General features: G+C 43.2%; 1 protein-coding gene across 16 annotated transcripts in view; it reads left to right on the top strand.

Moving 5' to 3' along the window:
• ERC2 (ELKS/RAB6-interacting/CAST family member 2) overlaps positions 1 to 21,219 on the top strand; it is a 939,781-nt gene that overhangs the window by 836,918 nt on the left and 81,644 nt on the right. For 2 of the 16 annotated variants that reach the window (XR_005784479.1, XR_005784476.1), the window contains one exon: positions 2,207 to 2,395. The exons of 13 other annotated variants lie outside the window; for them this stretch is intronic. The gene's annotated coding sequence lies outside the window, so the exon portion shown is untranslated. Of the gene's footprint in view, positions 1 to 2,206; positions 2,425 to 21,219 lie in introns of all 16 variants that reach the window. One more of the 16 variants, XR_005784477.1, reaches the window with a different exon arrangement.

Below are 21,219 nucleotides of genomic sequence, written 5' to 3' on the forward strand. Positions count from 1 at the left end.
ACACACACACACACACACACACACACACACACACACACACACACACACTATTTGCTATGAAGAGGCTTTGGATTCAGAGATGGAAGCCTCAGGTCCTTGCCTTTAATGACCTGTCTTTGCCATTAACTAGCTGCATCACTTGAGATAATTCCATAACTCTCCTTGCTTCCTTTATCTCATCCACAACATGGAAATAATACTAATATCAGGGTGGTGGTGAAAAATCAACCTTGTGATATTAGAAAGGTTGTGCAAACAAGTAGTGGTGGTGGTGTTTGAGTCAAATGGATTCAGTTCACCTTCTAGAGTCTAGAAGAAGACCAGCTACAACCCACCCAGCAAGTCTATGCCAGCCTTCGGAAGCCAGTGTCTAAATTTATCCCAATCCTCATTGTTGCAGGTCAGTGTGGGAAATCTTCTGAGGTCAATGATTGAGGTAATTGGCTTGCTGTGGATTTTGAAAAAGTCTCTCTGTTAAATGACATAATTGGTTTTAATTATATAATTATGGCACTTAAAGTGTGGGGGTGAAAGGTTACTATTATATTTAGAAGTAAGATCCCCAAATGAAGCAAGGGTGTTCAAGCTAGTGTTTCTTCAAATTTCTCTTTTTATTTTTTCAGAGGGAAGTCAGAGTAGGCTGGCCTTGGCCCTGGCCATTTTGGGATGATTATCCCGCATGAGGTAGTGCTAGGGCTGCTCACGGCATCATAGGAACCTTTGTAAAGAGACGGGAAAAGGGCTTCCGTAAAGACCTCATTGCGATCTGAAGTTAATGAGCAGTGGGAACTCAACTGTCAGCAATTGAATGTGATTGGGCAGGGTAATTATATGATTGCCTCTGGTGTTTGCACATGCACAGGGATATTTTTATTGGAAAAAACCTAATTGCTTACTTACTTAGTGGAGGGAAAATCTAAACAAATTTGTGTTGTCATAGATTAAAAAGACATCCTTTCTTTGTCTCTAAAATAGCTGCTTGCTCTCCTTTTTAGAAGTGAGGGTTTTGTTCTTTTCGTGTTCAATCAGGGATGTTGTTTGCAGGACTTGAATTGTATGCTAATATGAAAATGTAAAGGAAAGCTACTTTGGACTGGGCTTGGTACGTTTTGGTAAAATGGCCATGTGCTTATTGCCATTTCTTAAACCATCCCCTACAATGGTCTCTTTCATAATGCAAATGCAGCTAGAACCCTGGGCAACACTCAAGCTACTAGGATTTTCACAGGGTTTTTGTTTGTTTGTTTGTTTGTTTGTTTTGTTTTGTTTTCCTGCGTGGAGCCTGGTGGCAAGAGTGGCTTCAGGAGCTATCTGGTTTTCCTTAGTTGCATTAGGCAAGTAGGAGGTATCATTTCTATGGCAGCCTTTTTGACATCAAAACATCAAGGGTAAGAGGAGCAAAATGTTCCCTTTGTGATTTCCCAGGAACTTGGAGGAAAGGAAAGGGCAAAGTGAGAGAGCCTGAGGGAAGAAGCCTTGGGGCTCTCACTTTGATGATGCCAGATTTCTGCCCAGTGTTGAGTTTTGACAATCCTGAGTAAGTATGGTATCTCACTTACCTGTGATGCTGGTGTGCAAAAAACAGATTGCTGCAACTGGGTCTATTCTAGAGCAGTTCAACTCTGTATTATTGGTTTGTTTTTTCTATCTTCTTATAGAACAAACTATTTTCTAAGTTCTTTCCTGAGATCCCACCAGAAGAGGCCAAAGCATGACTGGATTGTGGGGTTTGGGGGAGCGCCTTGTGATGAGAGCAGCCCCTCAGATCAGCCATGCTGTCTCATCTCAGAATCTTGCACATGCTGCCACACCCTAGTCTTATCTGGCTAACTCCATGCCTCCTCTAGGCTCAGTGTTAAATGTCACGTCTTCCAGGAAGCCTTCCATGACCACTCACCAGAGTCTGGGTTGGCTGCCTTTGCTTTATGCTCCATGACACCCTCTAGGTTCCTTTATCCACTGTCCTTTAATTGCTTGTCTCATTGTCCTGACAACCCAAAAGCTCCATGAGGGCAGGGCTTGTTTATATTTGTCACTGCTACATCCCCAGAGCCTGGCACAATGCTCCACGAGTGTGTTCAGAATGACCGAATGAGAAAGGAATGGTTGCTGAGTGTCCTAGGGAATTGTGGTATGTGCTGCCTGGGCTTCCCTACCCTTGCTGTTAATACCGCTTTCTTGTTGCTTATAATTTTCATTGCCCCAGATGATCCAGCTCTGTCGGAGGCACGGAGGCACAGTCAAATCTCATGCTGTACATTGATCACCTGTCCAACCTTTGCCTAGAGTGGGAGCCCCCAGTTCCTTCAAGAGATCCAACTTTACCTGTCTGTAAAGAAGAAGAGGAGGAGGGAGACAGCGGGGAGGATCCGGTGGCAGTATAACACCAGAGCAGGTCCAATGTTTACTTTTACCCTTTTGGAGGTGGGTAACTGCAAATACCATGGGGAGCTGGGTTTCAAAGAGAAACCTGTGCAGTGACCTTGGATTTGGGGGCTCACGCATACTTTATTTTTTGCTAGAGTGTAGAGGTTGCTGTTTTTGTATTTAATTCACAGCCAGACCATTCCATGATTACCCCAGCATAGAACAAAGAGCAAGGTTCATCATCCACATGATGTAAATTCTTGTTATCGGTCTCATGTTATTTGTGTCTTGCTATGTGGACAGAGAGTACGGTTCATTCATTGGTTCCTTATTTTCATGACTATTATATTTATCAGTTGCTTTTCAAGGCCTGTGATTTTCAGCAGCCTTTCTTGTTTTGATGCTCTGGCTTTTGATGTTTTGAATCCTCCCCCAACTCCACCTTAGACCATGAGATCCTGAATAACTACCAAAGAAATGAGCTGGCCTTGAGACCACCCCCAGTGTTTAAGTATGGCCTTACACAGCCCCGGGGGTGTGTCTAACCAGCTTTTTCCCTAAGCAGAACGTGAACCTCTGACTTTATAGGCCTCGGGCAAAAGGGCTTCCTACTAAACCCCTAAGCCCCCAAGGTTGGACTGCCTGTTGTGGGTTGGGCCATGATAACAATTTCTGGGTGGATGTACATTTGCATGTGGAAAACCATGGCTCACATGTGGCAGGAAAGAGTAAACCCTCAGAGCCGCAGGGGTGCTTCTTGCACAGTGGTCTGTGCCGACTTCCCTCCATCTAAAGCATACTCTCTATCCTTTGGTTCTGAGTCTCTATCTCGTTTTTGTTCTTCAGTTGCATTTCTGCTTTATCATAATAAGCACCTCAATTGGAATCTTTGGGGGTTCCTTCAAGAAAGAGAGTGGGAAGGGGCACGTGGGTGGCTTAGTCAGTTAAGCATCCGACTTCGGCTCAGGTCATGATCTCATGGTTTGTGAGGTTGAGCCTGCATCGGGCTCTGTGCTGACAGCTCAGAGCCTGGAATCTGCTTTGGATTCTGTGTCTTCCTCTCTCTGCCCCTCCCCCACTTGTGCTCTGTCTCTATCAAAAAATAAATAAACGTATAAAAATTAAAAAAAAAAAAAAGAGAGAGTAGGAAGAACCTCTTCTTATAGTAGGTGTGTTCAGCAATGTTGTGTTCTTTGAATCAGATGGGGATGGGCCATGGTGAGCTTTATGCCTGAATTCCAAGGAAAAGTTCAGCTTCATTTTCAGTTTTGCCTCAGATGCCTCACTACCTCACATCCTTTTCTGGATTGAGGCAGATAATTACTGCCTACACAAATAAATCACATACTTTTGTAAAAAAAAAAAAATTTTTTTTGGAATGACATTTGATTTGCAATTAAGCTTGGTGACGTGGTCTCTGAAGTGTCTCATCTTGTCTAATCACAATGATTTATGTCCTTTCAAAATACTTCTGCACACAGGGCTTAGTTCTCTGGTTATCATTGCATAACATGGTGCAGGGAATAACTTAAGAACAGAAAAAGACAAATTAGAATAAATGGTTGCCATTTGAGGTCAGGCTCAAACCACTGATTATTTCTGTTGTTTTCTTTGAAAAATGTTTTCATGGCCGTTCATTGACTGATTTATTCAACAAATAGGTTTAAGCACCGTCTGTCTAAGCACCCTGCCTGGACCAGCAACCTGCTTTCTGGCATCTATCACCTGGGAACTTGTTAGAAATGCAGATTCTCAGGCCCCACCCAGAACTGCTGAATCCGAAACTCTGCAGGTGGGGTCCAGCAAGCTGGGTTCGAATGGGCTTCCTGGTGATTCTGCTGCACACAGAAGTTTGAGAAGTATTGGTTTAAAACTTCTGTGAATATGTGAGGTGAGGGCATTTATAGGAGAATACCTATAGCTCTGTCAGCCAGGAACCTGTAATCAATTTGGGGCACAAGGCATAAATTCATTAGACAGTTTGGCAGAATGATCTTTATAATAAATGTAAATTACATCATACACTCACTTCCTAAATGCTCCCACGCAGTTCCCTTTGTGCTTGGAATAAATATAAATGCTTGGCTAGGGCCTCCAAGGCCTGGCATGCACATCCCCTGCCTACCTACCCAGCCTCATCTGGGTGCCATTCCCTCGCGTCCCTGGGGTTCTGCCACAGCACACTGGCCTTCTTTCTGATCCTGAAACACACCTGCTGAGTGATGTCCGCAGCAATAGAGGAAGGGGAAGGAAGAGAGAAAATTGAAAAGGTTAAGTAATAGGCTTGGTCACTGAAGTATTTTTATATACAATTCCATATTTATAAACCAGTGTCCCTGTTGGCTAATATATTCATATATTGATATTTATATGTATCTATGTGACAATACGTTCATGTGATAACCTAAAGTAGCAGCCTTATCTTGTAGCATAGCAAAGTCTGAAAGGAGTTGCTGAATTGTTAAGGAAACATTAAATATCGTTTAGTCTTTTTTTTTTTTTTTTAATTTTTTTTTTTAACATTTATTTATTTTTGGGACAGAGAGAGACAGAGCATGAACGGGGGAGGGGCAGAGAGAGAGGGAGACACAGAATCGGAAACAGGCTCCAGGCTCCGAGCCATCAGCCCAGAGCCTGACGCGGGGCTCGAACTCACGGACCGCGAGATCGTGACCTGGCTGAAGTCGGACGCCCAACCGACTGCGCCACCCAGGCGCCCCAAATATCGTTTAGTCTTAAGGTCATCTATTTGTATTGATTTCTGTCTCTAAGACGTGGTCCCATAGGCACCGTGCTCCGTCACCTACTGAGAACTGAAAAAATGTGGCTGGGGGTACGAGGTGCTGAGTGTGAAATTATCTGTATGGCACCAGAACATGCCTGGAGCCCATGCATAGTTCTTGCTGGCTTCACTTTAGTTTTAGGAAGGATGGTGACCATGTTCATTAGGTTTCATCTTTGTAAAAAGTTATCTGTGAATGCCAATTGTGATCTTTGGGGTGTTGTATTAAATGTACCATGTGATTTGGGAACAAAGCAGCTGTTTGGATTTTTATTGAATGTAAAAAAAAAAAAAGTGGTCTCTTAGGATTCTCTTTATGATGAGAAGAGGAAACACATATTTTAAATATGACTTGTTTAAAAAAACTTACTTGATTTCGAGGCAAAGGAGTTGTTAAAGATTTGGGACTCCTAGAGTGAGGAACCGATGGTTTTTGGGTGTTGTTTTTTGTCTTGACTACCCACAGCTCTTTTGCAGTAACAGACTATATTATAGGCATAGCATCTCTGGTTTGGGGAATTAGTTGCTTTTTCTGAGGTCTCTCGTTTGAGCTCTTCAGTAGAGAAGGGAAAGGTAGGTTTGAAGGAGCCATCAAGAAGAGTGGGAGGTGGGAAGTGCTCCTGGCAGCCTGACAGCCTTCCCTGGCCTTGTGGAGTTCTCCCTGGGGAGTGGAGGAAAGTCTCCCTACAACGTAAGTGCCCCAACTCACCAGGAAGCCCATCCTACTGGAAGACAAAACTAGGCTACCAGGGGTGACTGAGAATGCTCCTGTGAACAAGACAGACACAGCCTATCCCTGCCCTCTGGGAGTCCACAGCCTGGGGGCCAGGAGATACTAGCGAATAACTAGTCAAATAAAGGTGCATTTTCATACTGTGAAAGGTGCTCTGAAGGCTAAGAGAGCCCGGAGAGCAGAGAACAAAGCAGAAGGTTTCCTCTTGGGTTAGCTGGGGAGGCCTGCTCTTTGGACATGAGCTTGAAGCTGAGAGCCAAAGGATAACCAGGTGCGTATTCATGCAGGTGTGTAGCTTGGTGGCATGGTGGGGGGTTAAGAGCGAGCGTCCCTGGGGAGCTGGCGCCATACCACCTCCCATACTAGCTGGGATTCTGCCCCAGAGGCCACCACAGCAGAGAATCTCTGAGCAAGCACATGGGCAAAAACACCCAAATCATGGTGCAGAGTGAGCCCCGGGCGAGGAGCTCTTGCCCCACAGAGACAGATTTCCAAGTGTGCACTGACAGGGCTCCCACCCCTGTGCCTACGCGTGACACCAGTACCTGGCCTCCAGTGCTTCCAGTGTTTCTCTGAGATCCCTTCTTTACGGGGCAGCCTTTGTTGGTCTCCCCCTTGAGAGCAAAGCTGCCTGTAGGGAACATTCATCATAACCTGGAAGATTCTTGTGTGACTTTTAGGGAGACATTTCAGTCATGTTCAGAGAATCTTCTTAGGTGTGGCCAGCAGCTCTGAGGAATGAGAGGAGCTGTCTTCACCTGCTGCCTTCTTGACCTGGAGCCATCACTACACGTATCTCATTTGTCCAAGCAGGGACAAAGGTTGAGGGCAGGTTCTTTGTTTTCTTTGGGGATGTGTGTGTGTATGTGCATGTGCCTAACATGCTGACTTCGCCCAGATCTGGCACTCAGAAATAGTGGACAAATGAGAGAAGATGTTCTGTAAATCGAAATGTCCTTGCAGTACTGAAGCTCGATTTGAGGAGTGTGAAATCAAAGTGATATCTGTTTCATTCATTTATTCATTCACCCACCCAAAAGCAGTTACTGAGGTCTTACTGTTTCACTGTGCAGCCAAAACACAATGCCCAGCACATGGTCAGTGAGTCCACAGTCCATACTGATGATTACAGAGGAAAGACAAAACTAACTCTGCCTCCTGAATCTCTTTGTGTTCTGGTCCCACTGAGTTCTGTAGCTGTTCATCTCTCGCCTGTCATTTAGGAGTGACAGTGCTGACTACCAGGCTCTGAGCACGTCTGCTCCTCTTCAGAGAGGCAGAACTCTCCCATAGGAGGGAACTCGTGGCATGAGCTCTGACTTGTAGAGTGCCTAAGCACAGCTCACTGACTGTCTGCACAAAGCCTGGGAGCACAAAATGACAGAGGGCAGTTAAACTTCAGGGTGGTCTGAGTGGCTTTTAAAAAAATTAACAAATTAATAAAGACAGCTCTTTGGAGCATCTGAGTTTCTGCTTGCTGAAAAAGCCTCGCCTGTTTTCTGAGGAGACAGAGGTTTCCTTTGATTGAAACAAAGGGACCATTTCTGCAGACCTGAAAAATTAGGGGCTAGGGTCCCAAACAGAGCCTATAAGCCAATTCTGCTCAGGTGGCTGTTGGGATGACCCACACAGGGTCCCCCCCCCCGCCCCCCGCCAAACCTGCAACTACCACATATAATCCAGATTTCTGGATCTGGGGGTGGAAATCAGATGATCCAGCAACACAGGGCCATATTCCCACAGATTGCTACAGTGGTCCCCTCTCATCCCAGCCTGCCCTTTCAAGTTTACTGGTCACTGATGTCTTGCTTCCAGTGGGCTCATATCCGTCATTCACATTACCTTCCTGGTTCCTGCCAGCACAGTGTGCAGCCCCGATGAGGACATGCAGTGGAGGGCCTTGTGGTGGGCTCATAGTTGTGAGCAGCAGCATGGATGACGCCCAGATCTGCCCCTCCAGTAAGCTGTCCAGAGGCCACATGGCACCACCTTGTCAGGTCAATGTCAGTGGATCACCATCCAATCTGAGTTTCTCATAAGAACACAGTGGGCACTCACCCAGGCCCCACCTCATGGATTCTGACTCATTTGCTCCGGGCTAAGTGGGGCTCTGGGATCAGGTCTACCCAGGCAGCTTTGGAAGGCCTGCTCATGACCCATGCACCGACCACCTGCTCTCTCGGCAGGTGCTTACTCTCATCAGCACCTTTATAAGCCCCTGTCCCCTTCCTGAATTAATTTGGAGCATTACAGGGACACCTGGGTGGCTCAGTCGGTTAAGCGTCTGCCTTTGGCTCAGGTCATGATTACGAAACTCACGGTTCGTAAGTTTGAGCCCCACCTCAGGCTCTCTGCTGTGTGCACAGAGCCCGCTTCAGATCCTCCGTCTCCCCCTCTCTCTGCCCTTCCCCCACTTGTGCACATGCTCCCTCGTTCTCTCTCTCTCTCTCTCTTTCTCAAAAATAAATAAATAAATAAATAAATAAAAACTTAAGGATCACAAACCACTGTCATAAACATGGATTCAAAGCCAGAGCACACATTGTCCAAAGTGGCTCTCAAAAGGGCTATAACGCCAAAAACAAAAATGTTTTAGTTTGAAATCCCAGGTATATCAACAAAAACTGGGACTTGGGTGGGGAACATGGTAGACACAGATGCCTGCCTTGTCTTGTGCATAACTGTGGGAGGTCTCTCTATGTCTGGTGGTTCCTGAGGCAGGCCCGATGTGTGCTTCTTAAAGGCAGCCAGCTATTTTCTTACTAGATGCTTGTGGATTGTTTTTTCTTTATGTAGACAAGCCAATAATTTTGCTAACCTGTATCTGGTATTTGGTTTCTTTATATTCCTGGTGTTTACTAAGCTCTTTTATCTTGCTGTGTACCTTTTCCATCTGCATAAATGTATTGCTTCTTTTCTTAGTTTTAGCCTTCTCTTCTGGAGCATCTGTTAGCCTCAGGTTCTTCACTATCTAATGCCCATGTCCCTCATCTTGTTGCATCTCCCCATTCTGGGGTAACCTTGCAGGTTGAGGCTTTGTTTCACTGACGGTATTTTCTGCAATGGTGATTCATGTCTTAGTTGCTTCTAATGTCAGCTGTGAGTCCCTTATTGCATTTTTATGGGGTGGTAGGTGCTAGAATTCTCTTTCCATTTTACATCTTAGCTATGGCCCTCTGCCTCAGTGCCCCATATGAGCTTCTCGACTCATAGGGAAACTGAGGCCCAGAAAAGGATGTATTTACCAAAGGTTATATGGCCGTTTCCTGGTGGAGGTGAGAGTCGAATTCATGTTTCCTACCAGCTCAGTGTCCTTTTTGTCTCCAACATTCCACTTGCAAGATTGACTTGGAGGTGCAAAATAAATAATTACGTAGGTAATCAACCTAACCAAATGTCATAACTATTAAGTGTGAGTATTCCCACAAAAATTACCTACCCCATATTCAGTTCTCTTCCTCTACAGAATAGCTTGCCTCGATGAGCAAATTTCAGTAGAGAAAGCTAGAACGTAGGGAAAGTTGAAACCAGTGGTTTTCAGTCGAGGGCACTTTTGCCCCCATCTCTACCCCCAGCAGACATTTGGCAATGTCCAGAGACATTTTTAGTGATCACAAACTCAGGTTGTATGTGAGAAGAGTGCTATTGGCATCTAATGGGTAGAGGCCCACTATTCACCAAATAGCCTCGACAACAAAGACTTGCCCTGCCCAAAATATCAATAGTGCTGATGTTTAAAAACCCTGGTTTAAAGGGAACAAAGTCTACATTTTATATCAGTGAAATACAGTGTACCTATGGACTAAAGCCCCTTAGGAGTCCTCAACCATACACACACACACACACACACACACACACACACACACACACACGAGTCAACCCTGGACCAGAATAGAATGCCCTCTAAATATATATGTGACAGTTTCTGACATATATAGATACTATTGTGACTTCTAAAATAATAATTCACTTACAAATTTACTGAATTCCTAGTAGCTTTTTGTTGCCAGGTGTTTTTCTGAATCAAAAAATAAGAGAAATAAAATCACTGAAGAGGAAGGCTGTCCAACATTTTTTATCTTTAAAAGGAGTGCTCATCTAAATTATGCAGCCCCTGTCTTCCATGATAAATTTGAAGTTCGGTTGTGCCCTTTGTCAAGTAGCTCCCAATCTGAAGGAAAATCCTTAATGTCTGATGGCTTTTCCCAGTGGCTACAATGTTGGAGAAGATCTGGCAAACAGATGTTTATGGTGGAAATTTTCCATTCTAGAATAGTTCCTTCTGAGCCAGGAGGAGCGTTAGGTCAGAGAAGAATGTGCTAGACAATATGCCCCTTTGTTAATCAATGCTGTCACCTTGGCTACCCCTCCAGCAGCCTCATCTTCCTGAAATCTTCAGTAAAAAGGCCGTTCAACCAATACATGTGGCATCAGCCAGGAGTTTTCTAGCTCTGCTCTAACAACTAGCAACGACAACAAGGAATGAATTTAGTCAGATTCAAAGGAACCTTAAGACTCATTCTGTAACAATGTCGCATTTCTGAAAGAGCTCCTGAAGGCAGATTATCAAAAGCCAGTTTCTTGAGCAAAACTCTTGAACAATTAATGCAAAGTAATCAAGTTGACTATGCAAGGGTCTGAAAGCTTAGCAACATTTATTAAGTATGCTGGGACACATACTATATATTCAGTGCTCTGTTGGAGTAATTTAATTAGCCTTCATAATAACCTCTGATTTTAAGTACTGATATTATGACCATTTCATAGATATGGAAACTGAGGCTTAGGCCCACTAAGTGACTTGTCCAAGGTCACACAAACTGTTGGGCTAATAATACAGCCAACACTGCTGATTTTGAGTCAATAAGCTATCCCTTGTTAAACTGGAAAATTCAGTCCTTGTAGAGACATGCAGTTATTATAAGAAGTGATTTGAGTCCATTTTAATAGAATTGGCAAAGGATAGTATCTGTATAATAATAACAGAAACACCAAGTTTGTTGAAAAAGGTATTTCCAGGTTATCTCCTCTGTCCTCATTTGCAGCCTCCACACACGATAGGGTGTGATACAGAAGTGACTTGAAGGGGATCAGAGTGATGCTCACAGTCAAGAATCAGGCACTTCCATTAACAACATGTGGCTCTAAGCAGGTCACTTGGCTTCTCAAGGGTTCACACTTCTTCTGGCACACAAGGGAGGTGATAGGTTATTCAGCGACCATTTATTTGGCGCCTATTATGTACACAGATATGATGACAAGCTCGCTGTCTCTTACTGAGACAAACATACAAATAATCCTAATGTAATGCGATCTGTTCTAGAGGAGAGATCTGTACTCTAGGAGAGGCTGTGAGTGTTGCAGGCCACCAGGGCAGTCTGTGTTTACTGAGTGCCTACTATGTATCAGGCTCCATTCCAGAAGCAAGAGATTGCAAATGTATTCCATTTTAGTTGGGGGCTAGGGTGGGGTGAGAAGAGATAGTAAGCCAGTAAACAAACAACAGAGTGATCTCCAACACCAGTTAATTACACAAAGAAAATACAACAGAGTGATATAATAGAGTGACAGGGGGTGGAAGGTGCTACTCCCCCTAAGGTAATCAGAGAGGGCTTCTCTGAGGAGGTGACAGCAAGAAAAGCCTTGGAAAATTAGAAAATTTTTCTAGGCAAAGAATTGGGTGAAATAGCCTTGATGTGTAATGTTCTAAGATGTCAATATTTTTTCAATGGAGAAGTTCAGATGTCAAGCGTGTGATATCACTTCTTAAGATTCTTGGAGACTTTTCAATGGCTTAGATGAAGCTTATAAATTACGAAACTGAAATCTTGTATATTCCTATTAATGTTTTGGCTGTTTAACTGTTCAGTTTCTGGGAGAGAAGCATTCAAATACGATGATTATGGATTTGGTCATCTCTGTTAGTAATTCTGTCAGTTTTTGTTTTCTCTGTTTCTAGGCTATGCTCTTAACTGTATTCAATTTCTTTATCTAATATTATAGCTTCCTGATGGGTTGTTCTTGTTAGCATTAGTATCTCCATTTATCACTATTAATGCTTTTATCTTTAAATTTTATTTTGTCTGATAATATTGCTATAGCAGCATTATTTTGGTTAATTTGTGTGAGTGTATGCCTTTCCTATCCTTTTATTTTCAGCTTTTGTGTGTCACTGGTCCATTTTATAAGCAACATAAAGCTGGTTTTTATTTTTAAATCTAGCATCTCTGTCTTTCAATGGGTGAATTTAAGCTATTTATATTTATTGCAACTAAAGATTTGTCTTCTTATTTTGTTTCTTGTTCTGTTATCACAGGTGGGGTTTTTTTTCCTCTTTGCTTCCTTTTTTTCTCCTTTACTGCCCAATTTGAATTGACTGTGCTTTCTTTATTTCTTTTTACTTTATCCTCTACTGGTTTTGAAGTTACATATTCTATTTCTCTTCTCTTAGTGGTTTGGATAGTATCTAAAGAAGAATTTGGCAAACATTCAGAGATTCTTAATGCGTTACATTGTATTGGTTTAACAGCTTTCTCTGTATCCTGACTCCCCAGTGGCCAGGTCTTTAATGGGGAAGGGTGTAAATGAAAGTGCAGAGCATGGTCACTGTGATGATTATATCTTCGAGTGTGGATTTCCAGCTTGCCTTTGCCAAGACCTGTGCCGTATTGCCTGAGGGTTCTGGTACTTGACAAACTGTAAAACCCTCATGGGTTATGGGTAACATAGCAGCTTCTAAGCAAGGAGTCACTTGGTTTCTTCTGTTGCCCTTCTCCTTGTCTGCATTTGAGCTCTTGTAAGTGATGATAAACGTTAAATAGCTCCTGTAAAACTGTTGAATTGTCAGTTTTTAAACTGCATAAAACACTGACATTTTCATTAGATCCCAGTCCTGAGGAATGTCCGGCTTTCATCATAACGGATTTGTTTACTTCTGCAGAGAGTCTTAATGTGCTGCCTATGGGAGAGATCTTACTGTCACCTGCTCTTAAATGGGAAAGTCTTTGTTCAGCCAAAGATTTTTGGAAAAGGATTTGCAAGAGGGCTTTTTCACCTCCCCCTCTCCTTCTCCTGCCATTTCAGGAAAGGGTAAGGGATGGGAATAGAGTCTTTGAAGAACTTTGGGATTGGACAGGAAAAATTTCAATGTAAAATAATCCTGCATAGCCCATTAGGAGACACAATGTTGGAAAGATGCTATTAAACCACTATTTAGTTTCAATGTATCCTGTTAAAGATAAGCAAATTATATCTATGTCTTTTTGACCTCAATCCTTTGCTCTACATTTAAACAGATATCTTGATTTTAGATTAATAAACTCTCTTGTGTATATTAGTAGAGAAAACATTTTAAACTGCCGGGTCCTTCTAAGCAAATAAGAAAGGAGAGAGCTTTTATCTTCTGATCATTGCATTAGATTTTCAACATTTTTTTTTGCAGAAGATGCCAAACTCTAGGAACAAATGTAGAGTCATCTCCATTTAACAAGCTGGAAAATGTGCGTGCTGAAAGACAGTCTTGTCTTAATATGACCAGGGCTTGAGAATGTTAACTTTCCTGGAATCAACATGTTTGCAACTTATGGCAAAGTTTCTTGCTTATTTTTTAAAAGAACTCCCTCTTCTGCATTAGCTTGTTGAATATGACATTGGCAGGTTTATCTTCTCTCACATTTCAAGAGAGGGAGCCTGGCATGAGTCAGGCAGATTAGCATTTAAATTCTCCTCCTAGGACATGCTAACTGTGTAATCATGGATGAATTACTGAACCTTTCTGAGCTTTGGATTTCTCATCTATAAAACTGAAATATCAATAACTGACTTTTCACAATTCATATGATCCTTAAATAAGAGAATATATGTGAAGTCCTCAGCGCAGAACTTGGTGTATATAGTAAGGGACCATTAAGTGACATTTGATAATGATGATACTAATTGTGGTGGGGAGAATAGTCATAAAGATGGTGGTAGTGGTAAGGATGTTAATAATGGTGGTGATAATGATGATGATGATGATGGTGGTGGTGGTGGTGGTGGTGATAACTGGATGTTCTGAGTCCCCTGAGAAAGGCTGAAAGAAGATATCACATAATGAAAGAGTCTGTGAAAAGGCAGAATTATCTATTACTACTTGACCCGTATTCCCCCAGCTTCTACGTGGGCACTTTCTGTCACCAGGAGGTCCTTTCTTAATAAAATTCTATTATAGACAGCAAACCACAAAAGCCTAGTTCGTTCATGCAGTTCTGTTTTCAGACCTGGATTTGTCTTGGAAAAAAACAAGAAATGTTACTCTGAGTGATTTGATCCTGTTGGTATCCATCTCCTTCCTAGGCTCGTTCCTTGGCTTCTGTGACATTGGATATTTTGGAGTTCTTTTTCAGTCTCCTTGAACATTTCTCTGTCATCTCTTTGCCAACTACTCTTTCTGTGGTCATTTGGATACCTGAGTGTGGAACTCAGAGAAGGTGGTGCAGGAGTATGAAGGGCCTATAGTGAGATTGGGACAGAATATGAGTGTAGTGTCACAGGAGCAGAGAGTAGGGACAGTTCCAGGTTGAGGGAAAAGGAACATATGTTTTAATATCAGAGAAATGGTGAGGATGAGGAAGGCTGGGCAAAACCATTTCTTTTGACACTGGAAGTTGGATTGGACACAAAATCACTGGGAAGGTGAAAGAAGAAAAGTAAAGGAATATCTTAGAGATATGGAGGTGGAGACCATAGAAATGGAAGAAACACAGAGGAGGTTGCATGGTGGAAAGACTTTTTTTTTAGGTAGGAGAGAATCAGGCCTATTTGTAGACCCAAGAGGAGGGAGCCAGAGGAAGCTGAGCATGAAGATGTAAAAGCAGGAGGATTCAGGTATTTTGTCCTGCAGGAAATGGGAGAGGTAGGAGCAGGAGTTCACTGGTCCATAAAACCATCTGCCACATCCCCCATGAGCAGACAGGGGATATCACTAGGTGAGAAAAAGTATAACCTGTGACATATCTGTTGAATGACCTTGCCTTTCTCTTAAAGAAGGTAAGGTCTCGAAGAGAGTGAGAGATGTTTACAGGCATGAATTTCTGGGGAGAGAGTTTAAAGAGTAACACTGTCTGAAGTAGAACAAGAAGTCAACCGGTGGTAATTAAAAACTTGCCAAAGAGCCCCATGGAGGGGAGGAGTTGTGTGATTCTGGATCTTACCATCCTGTTCTCAACCTGGTTTCTGTCCCTGGGATCTTCTGTGGACTGTAAGCATCCTGGAATCCCAAGGGTGGCCCTTGATGCTCCCACTCCTCACAGTGGGGTCCTCCCTTTGCCTCTTCCCATGCCCAGCCCTGCCCCCAGATGATTATCACATAGAAATGAACCAAGGGACTGATTTGCACCAAGGTAAGGAAGATTGCGAAGGTGTAATGCCTCATTCCACCCAGGAATTAGTGTGACAGGTAGTCAAATGGAAGGAATGCAGAATCAGGAGTCAAAGGCATGGCATGTAGTTCCAGGTCTAGTTGATTTACCTGCTATTATGCCCTTCTATAGCACAGAATGTCATGTCATTCTTGCCTGCCATTGCAACAGCAGCATGTTATCTAGCACCTGGCCTACAGTAGGGGCTTGTAGAATTTATTTGACTAGGTTAATGGATGAAGATATGAAAGATCTTCAAACATCCCATCACCCTGTTCAAATATGAGGGGCTGTTATTTTGATGTGCATTTTAACAAGCAAAATGCCCCAAGAATGACTCTCTAATAATAGAATGTCAGCTACTACTGGTAGGCAGGTGAAACAAAATACTTTCAGCAGAGCTGGGTGGAGGCTTTCGAGAATTGCTCAGATTTAACTACTTTCATGTTGACATCTATTGGTTTGGTTTATAGAAAATTAGCTCCTATCTCTTCAGTAATCTGGTCCAAGGTCATTTTTCATTCTTGCTGTTAAATATATATATATATATATATATATATATATATATATATATATATATATGTATATATATATGTGTGTGTACATATATATACACACACACACATATATATGTGTGTGTGTGTGTATATATATGTACACACACACACACACACACACACACACACACTTTGTCACTACAGAAAAGAAGCTAAGATTCCACAAAGGCAAAGAGAGGTGAAAATGGTTCTAAATAAAGAAGCAGAGCCTCCTTCTCAACCCACTCTTCCTACCCTCCCCCCCACCACACACACACACAAATAAGATCTTTCTCTACCTTTCCCCAGGACTCCACCACCATGAAGAAATCAATTGTCAGCCAAATCCCCAAAGACTAAAAGAAAAATATCTCTTCAGAAGGAGAGGGCAGATGGAGGAGATGGAATCATCAATAAAGGCTGAAGGGATTGGCCTAGAGAGTGTGGAATCCAAGAGGGTGTTTATTTTCAAAACAAAAGCTTACTGATCATGTACTTTTCAACAGATGAGAAAAATGGAATGAGCAAAGCTTGTGCCTGGGCTTGGGGACATGCCCGCAGTGGCCTGAGCTACTGAGTCAGCAAGAGCGGCTTTTGTTCTCTTTGCTCCAGGAAGGCTGCATCTGGTCTGGTAGCCCTTCCCATTTCTCTAGGTCACATAGAATCCCAACTTCCTGCCCTGCCCGCATATTGGAACAGCCCAGGAAACTCTCACCAGCTATCCTTTGGCATACAGCCTGGCATGATTGAAAAGATGTCCATCACAAATCCCACTTTTGGCTGGCATCTTTGGGGGCACTGCTCTTTTCCACAAATGTTTCTTACAAAAAGCCTTTTGAGACAGGGAAGTTGTTTTTCTTTAAGAGCTTTGTGTCAGAGCATTAGACAGACATGATTGGGTTTAAAATCTGCCTCAGCCACTTGCACATTGTGTGACCTCATGCAACTGAGTTTTCTGAGCCTCAGTTTCCTGGTTAGTAAAGTGGGATAAATCAGACTTGCCTCACAGGGTGTGGTAAGGATGAAGGTAATGGAGATTAGATGCTTGATAAGAGGGTCTGGGAAAGAGAAAGAAGTCAGTGGTGGGCAGTGAACTTGGCTGGAGAGACCCCTAGGCCCCAAGACTTGTGCTTATTTCCTGTTGTGCATGTTTGGTTTGGGCCTTGGTCGGTTGCTTTTTCAAACAGAACCACACACATGCTTATGTTTTGAGTGCTCATTCTCTTTGTAAATAGCTCCTGGCCTGTGTGAGTAACAACGTCTTCCAGGCCCTGCTTGCGCTCTGGGTCTTCATGTCCGCACCTGGAAAACAAAGGGTGAAAACTCGATTCTGATTAATTTGAACCAGCTTTGGGGTGCCATTCCAGCCTTGGTGTCTGCAAACTCTCTACTAAGCTTTCTGTACCAGAGACTCCCCCTCCCACTCACAGTGCTGGGTCCCACAAAGATGGAACTGTGAGGTCATACGTGAGATAATGAAAAAAACATTCTTGTTCATGTTTCCCAACTACTCTAGAATTAATTATGTGCACGTGAAAATCAACCACAATGCTACCGCTTAACGATGCAAAGTAGGAAGTCAGTGTTCTGCATCCACTTACTTTTGGCAGTTTCATCACACCTCCCAGATGTTGACAGTTTGGTGTATGTCCTTCCTATTTTTTCCCCTGAGCTTATAACACATATTCCTATTTACATGGATACATGTAATGTATGTAAATTTTGTAGAATTGTGGCCTGCAATTTGCATTTTGGGGTCATTGCAGTTTGTTTAATACTATATTAAGCGCATCCTCGCAGGTCAGTATAAATAAATCTATCTTCTGTGTTTAATGCACCATTTGCATTGTTCACTACATTGTTCTATTGTTCACAACATAGAAAAGCCATAGTTAGGGGCACCTGAGTGGCTCAGACGGTTAAGCATCTGACTCTCAGTTTTGGCTCGGGTCATGATCTCATGGTTTCTGGGTTGTGTTGGGCTCTGCGCTAACAGTGCGGAGCCTACCTGGGATTCCCTCTCTCTCTCTCTCTCTCTCTCTCTCTCTCTCTCTGCCCCTTCTGCTTTCTCTCTCAAAATAAATAAACTTTAAAAACAAGAAATGAAAAAGAAAAACTGTATTCTGATGGGCAATAGGTTGTTTCTAGTTATGTTTTGTTTTGAGTGGGGGGTGGGTTGGTGCTACCAAGAAGATTGCAGCAAACATACTGCATAAACTGCTGTCTCTTCCTGTGCTTTTATTTCTGCAGAATCAACTTCTCGAAGTGTGACTTCTGAGTCAGAGGGTATACCCTCTTTAAATTTTAATAAAGCCTTCCAGACTGGCTTCCACAATGTTTGACAGGACCCTATAAACCCATGAGGAAAGCATCCATTTCCTCATAATCTTACCAGCTTTGGATATTATCAGCCTCTTTTCCCCAGTCTGATGAGTGGAAAATCGTCTCAGTTTTAAATTTTTTCTCTTAGATTTCGTTTATTTCCATTTGTTCATTGGTCATTTTTGTCTTGAGAATTGCCCATTTGTATCCTTGGCCCGTTTTTTGAGTGAAATTGTCATCTTTAAAAAATATTGTCTTAAAATTGTAATTAGTAAACAATCGAACAAGGCAATAAAGTGGTTTTTATAAGGTCCTCTGAAAATGTAAGACTTCCCAAGGCTGTTGGGAGAACAAGGGCTTCGTTCTCCCACAGAGGAGAGGAGATGGGTGAGTGGCAGCTAGTATAACTCCTTCGGTGTTCTGTGCGGTTCACGGGCATTTTCTCTCACATGTATTATTGCCCCCATATGCTCCCAGTGCTGTTCCGGGAGGTAGTCTGTGCTCTGGATGACCTTCTGGCTGTCAGACCTTCAACTTGCCCCTGACTGATGAGGCTTGCCTCTTGGGCTTGACCTGAGAATTCTGCTTGCCTGTCTCCTGCTGAGACTGTTGCCTGACAACCTTCCAATGCCCTCCACACACTACCCCTCCTAAATCCTCCACCCATGAGCTCTGCACACTTCCTGGGGGCCTGGGAACTCATGTATAACCTGCTTCAGTGCTATCTGAAAGATTCCTCATGGAGTTCTTTGGTAATGGTATTTTTATTCTTACTGGTAAAGTATTAGTTACTGTTTATTGAGGAGTTATCATTTGCAATGCCAATGCTTATGGTGTCGTGCAAGTTGCCCATTACACAACTCTGGGGACACCATTCATTGCATAGTCATTGTAGATTTGCAGAAATATTTTTATCAGAAGGCAGTCAAGTATCTTGAAGAAGGGTGCTTTTTTCAGTAATTTGTAAAAGAGAATCTTAGGTATAAAATACAATCACCATAATTGCAAGCAGAGGCTTAACCATGTGCCAGGCATTGTGCTATGTGCTCTGAACTCATTATTTTTCTTTAATGTTTTATTATTAATTTTTGAGAGAGAGAGAGAGAGAGAGAGAGAGAGAGAGAGAGATGAGGAGGGGCAGAGAGAGAGGGAGACAGAGAATCCAAAGCGGGCTCCAGGCTCTGAGCTGTCAGCACAGAGCCTGACATGGGGCTCGAACTCACAAACCATGAGATTATGACCTGAGCTGAAGTCAGACACTTAACCCACTGAACCACCTGGTCGCCTCACATTATTTTTTTTAATCATTCCAATAGCCTGATGAGATTGGTGATACTGTCCCCCACCTTTAAAGCTGTGGAAACTGAGTCTCAGAGAGTTAAGTTGCTTGCTCAAGTCACATAGCTAGTACGTGAATTCAAACTCAGGTCCAGCTGACCCCAAAGCCCGTGCTTAACTTTTGCACTGCTCTTCCTCTGTGTTGGGATCCAGTTACCCCCAAAGGGTCCTCCAGAGTACCCCAGGTTATGGTACAACTTCTGGGTTAAGTTAGCCTGTCCACCATGGTCTTCCTAAAACATTCTGGGAGGGCTGTGTGGCCAGTAGGCAGTACTCCTGCATCCAGGAGGAACTTGAAACTACCCAAGGGACCCTCATTATCCAGCAGTGTCTTTCTGTGAACTAAAACCAAAGCATCAGAGAACAGCTCCTGCTCCATAGGAATCTGATCAGAAAGTCAGCATCCCTGGATCTCATGTGGGAAGGGAGAATCCCACTTTTTTGCTGTATGCTTTTCCCAAGTCGGGGTTCCCTGGTCTCTGTCCCAGGATCGGTTTTCTTTGACCACACTCAAAGTACAGTATGGGTAACTGTAACACAGAGGTGCTAAGAGTGAGAGCCACCATTTCCCATCTTCTGAGTCTGGTGCTGATGGATGGGGACCAGGTGAAAGGGTTTTTCTGGAATTGATTCATCAGGCCAAGGGGATTTCGCTCGTGCTCTCTGCTTTCACTTCTGAGGTTCATGTGTCTTTTTAACATTCCGTCGGCTTACTGGGGCCTGAGTCGAAAGCCATCTTTAGGATCCATTTGTTCTGATTCAATTGCTGAGACTTTATGAGGTTGTTCCCTCTCTTGGAAAAATGCTCCAAATGGCTTGCATGACTGATGCACTCCACGGCACCCTGATTGATGGGGAGGAGGCCCTGGCTGGAGGACTGTTCCTGGAAGGAGGGGCTAGGGTCTGTGAATACCATTACAGCTGGGCCCGGAAGCAAGGATGTCTGCCCTTGACGCCACCCAGCTTGGAACCTTCTGCTGATTCCTTGGGGAAAACGGACAAGGAAACAGCCTTGACATTTGCACCAGCCTCAGGTTGTGAGTAAGGAGTCAGGAGCTCTGGGTTCAGCCTAGGGATGTGTACCAGTTTTTTAGTCACTTGGGTACCTTCTCTGTGACTTAAAATCATGTGTCTGGTCAGTGGAAAAAGATGTTTTTGTAGTTTTGAAGGCAATGATATTGACTTTTTAAGAACTCTGGAGCCAGGCACAGCTGGTTGCTATTACCAACCTATCACTTGCTGTCAGGTTGACCCTCAGTGGTTTCCCTCTCCAGGCCCGGATTCCTGTCTGTGAAATGGGATTGATAAAACCTGTTTTATAAGGTCAGTGCTAGTATTACATGGGACAATTAATGGAATAATATCTGTGAATAGCTTAGCCCAACGCCTGGCAATAGAAACCACTGAACAGTATTATCAGCAGCTCAGCAGACAAGATAAGTAACACTCTACACCACAGGGAAAGTGCATTGCCCTGACTGCTGGTGTGGATTTTACAACCACTTTGGAGTGCAACTCGGCAATATCTAGTCAAGTTTAAGTTAGATATTCACCATGACATAGCAATTCGACCTCTAGATATACACCCCAGGGAACTGCTTGAATCTGTGTATGAGAGAACATGTGCAGTTAGCATCCTTGAAGCTTTGTAATGGCAAAAAGCTGGATACAATCCAAATATTCATCAATAGGCGTTCTGGTATATTATGCAATAGCATACATCATAGCATTACAATGCACTTG

This window comes from Herpailurus yagouaroundi, unplaced genomic scaffold, assembly GCF_014898765.1.
Source record: "Herpailurus yagouaroundi ecotype Mexico unplaced genomic scaffold, PumYag 213, whole genome shotgun sequence".
In the NCBI taxonomy this organism is placed as follows: domain Eukaryota; kingdom Metazoa; phylum Chordata; class Mammalia; order Carnivora; family Felidae; genus Herpailurus; species Herpailurus yagouaroundi.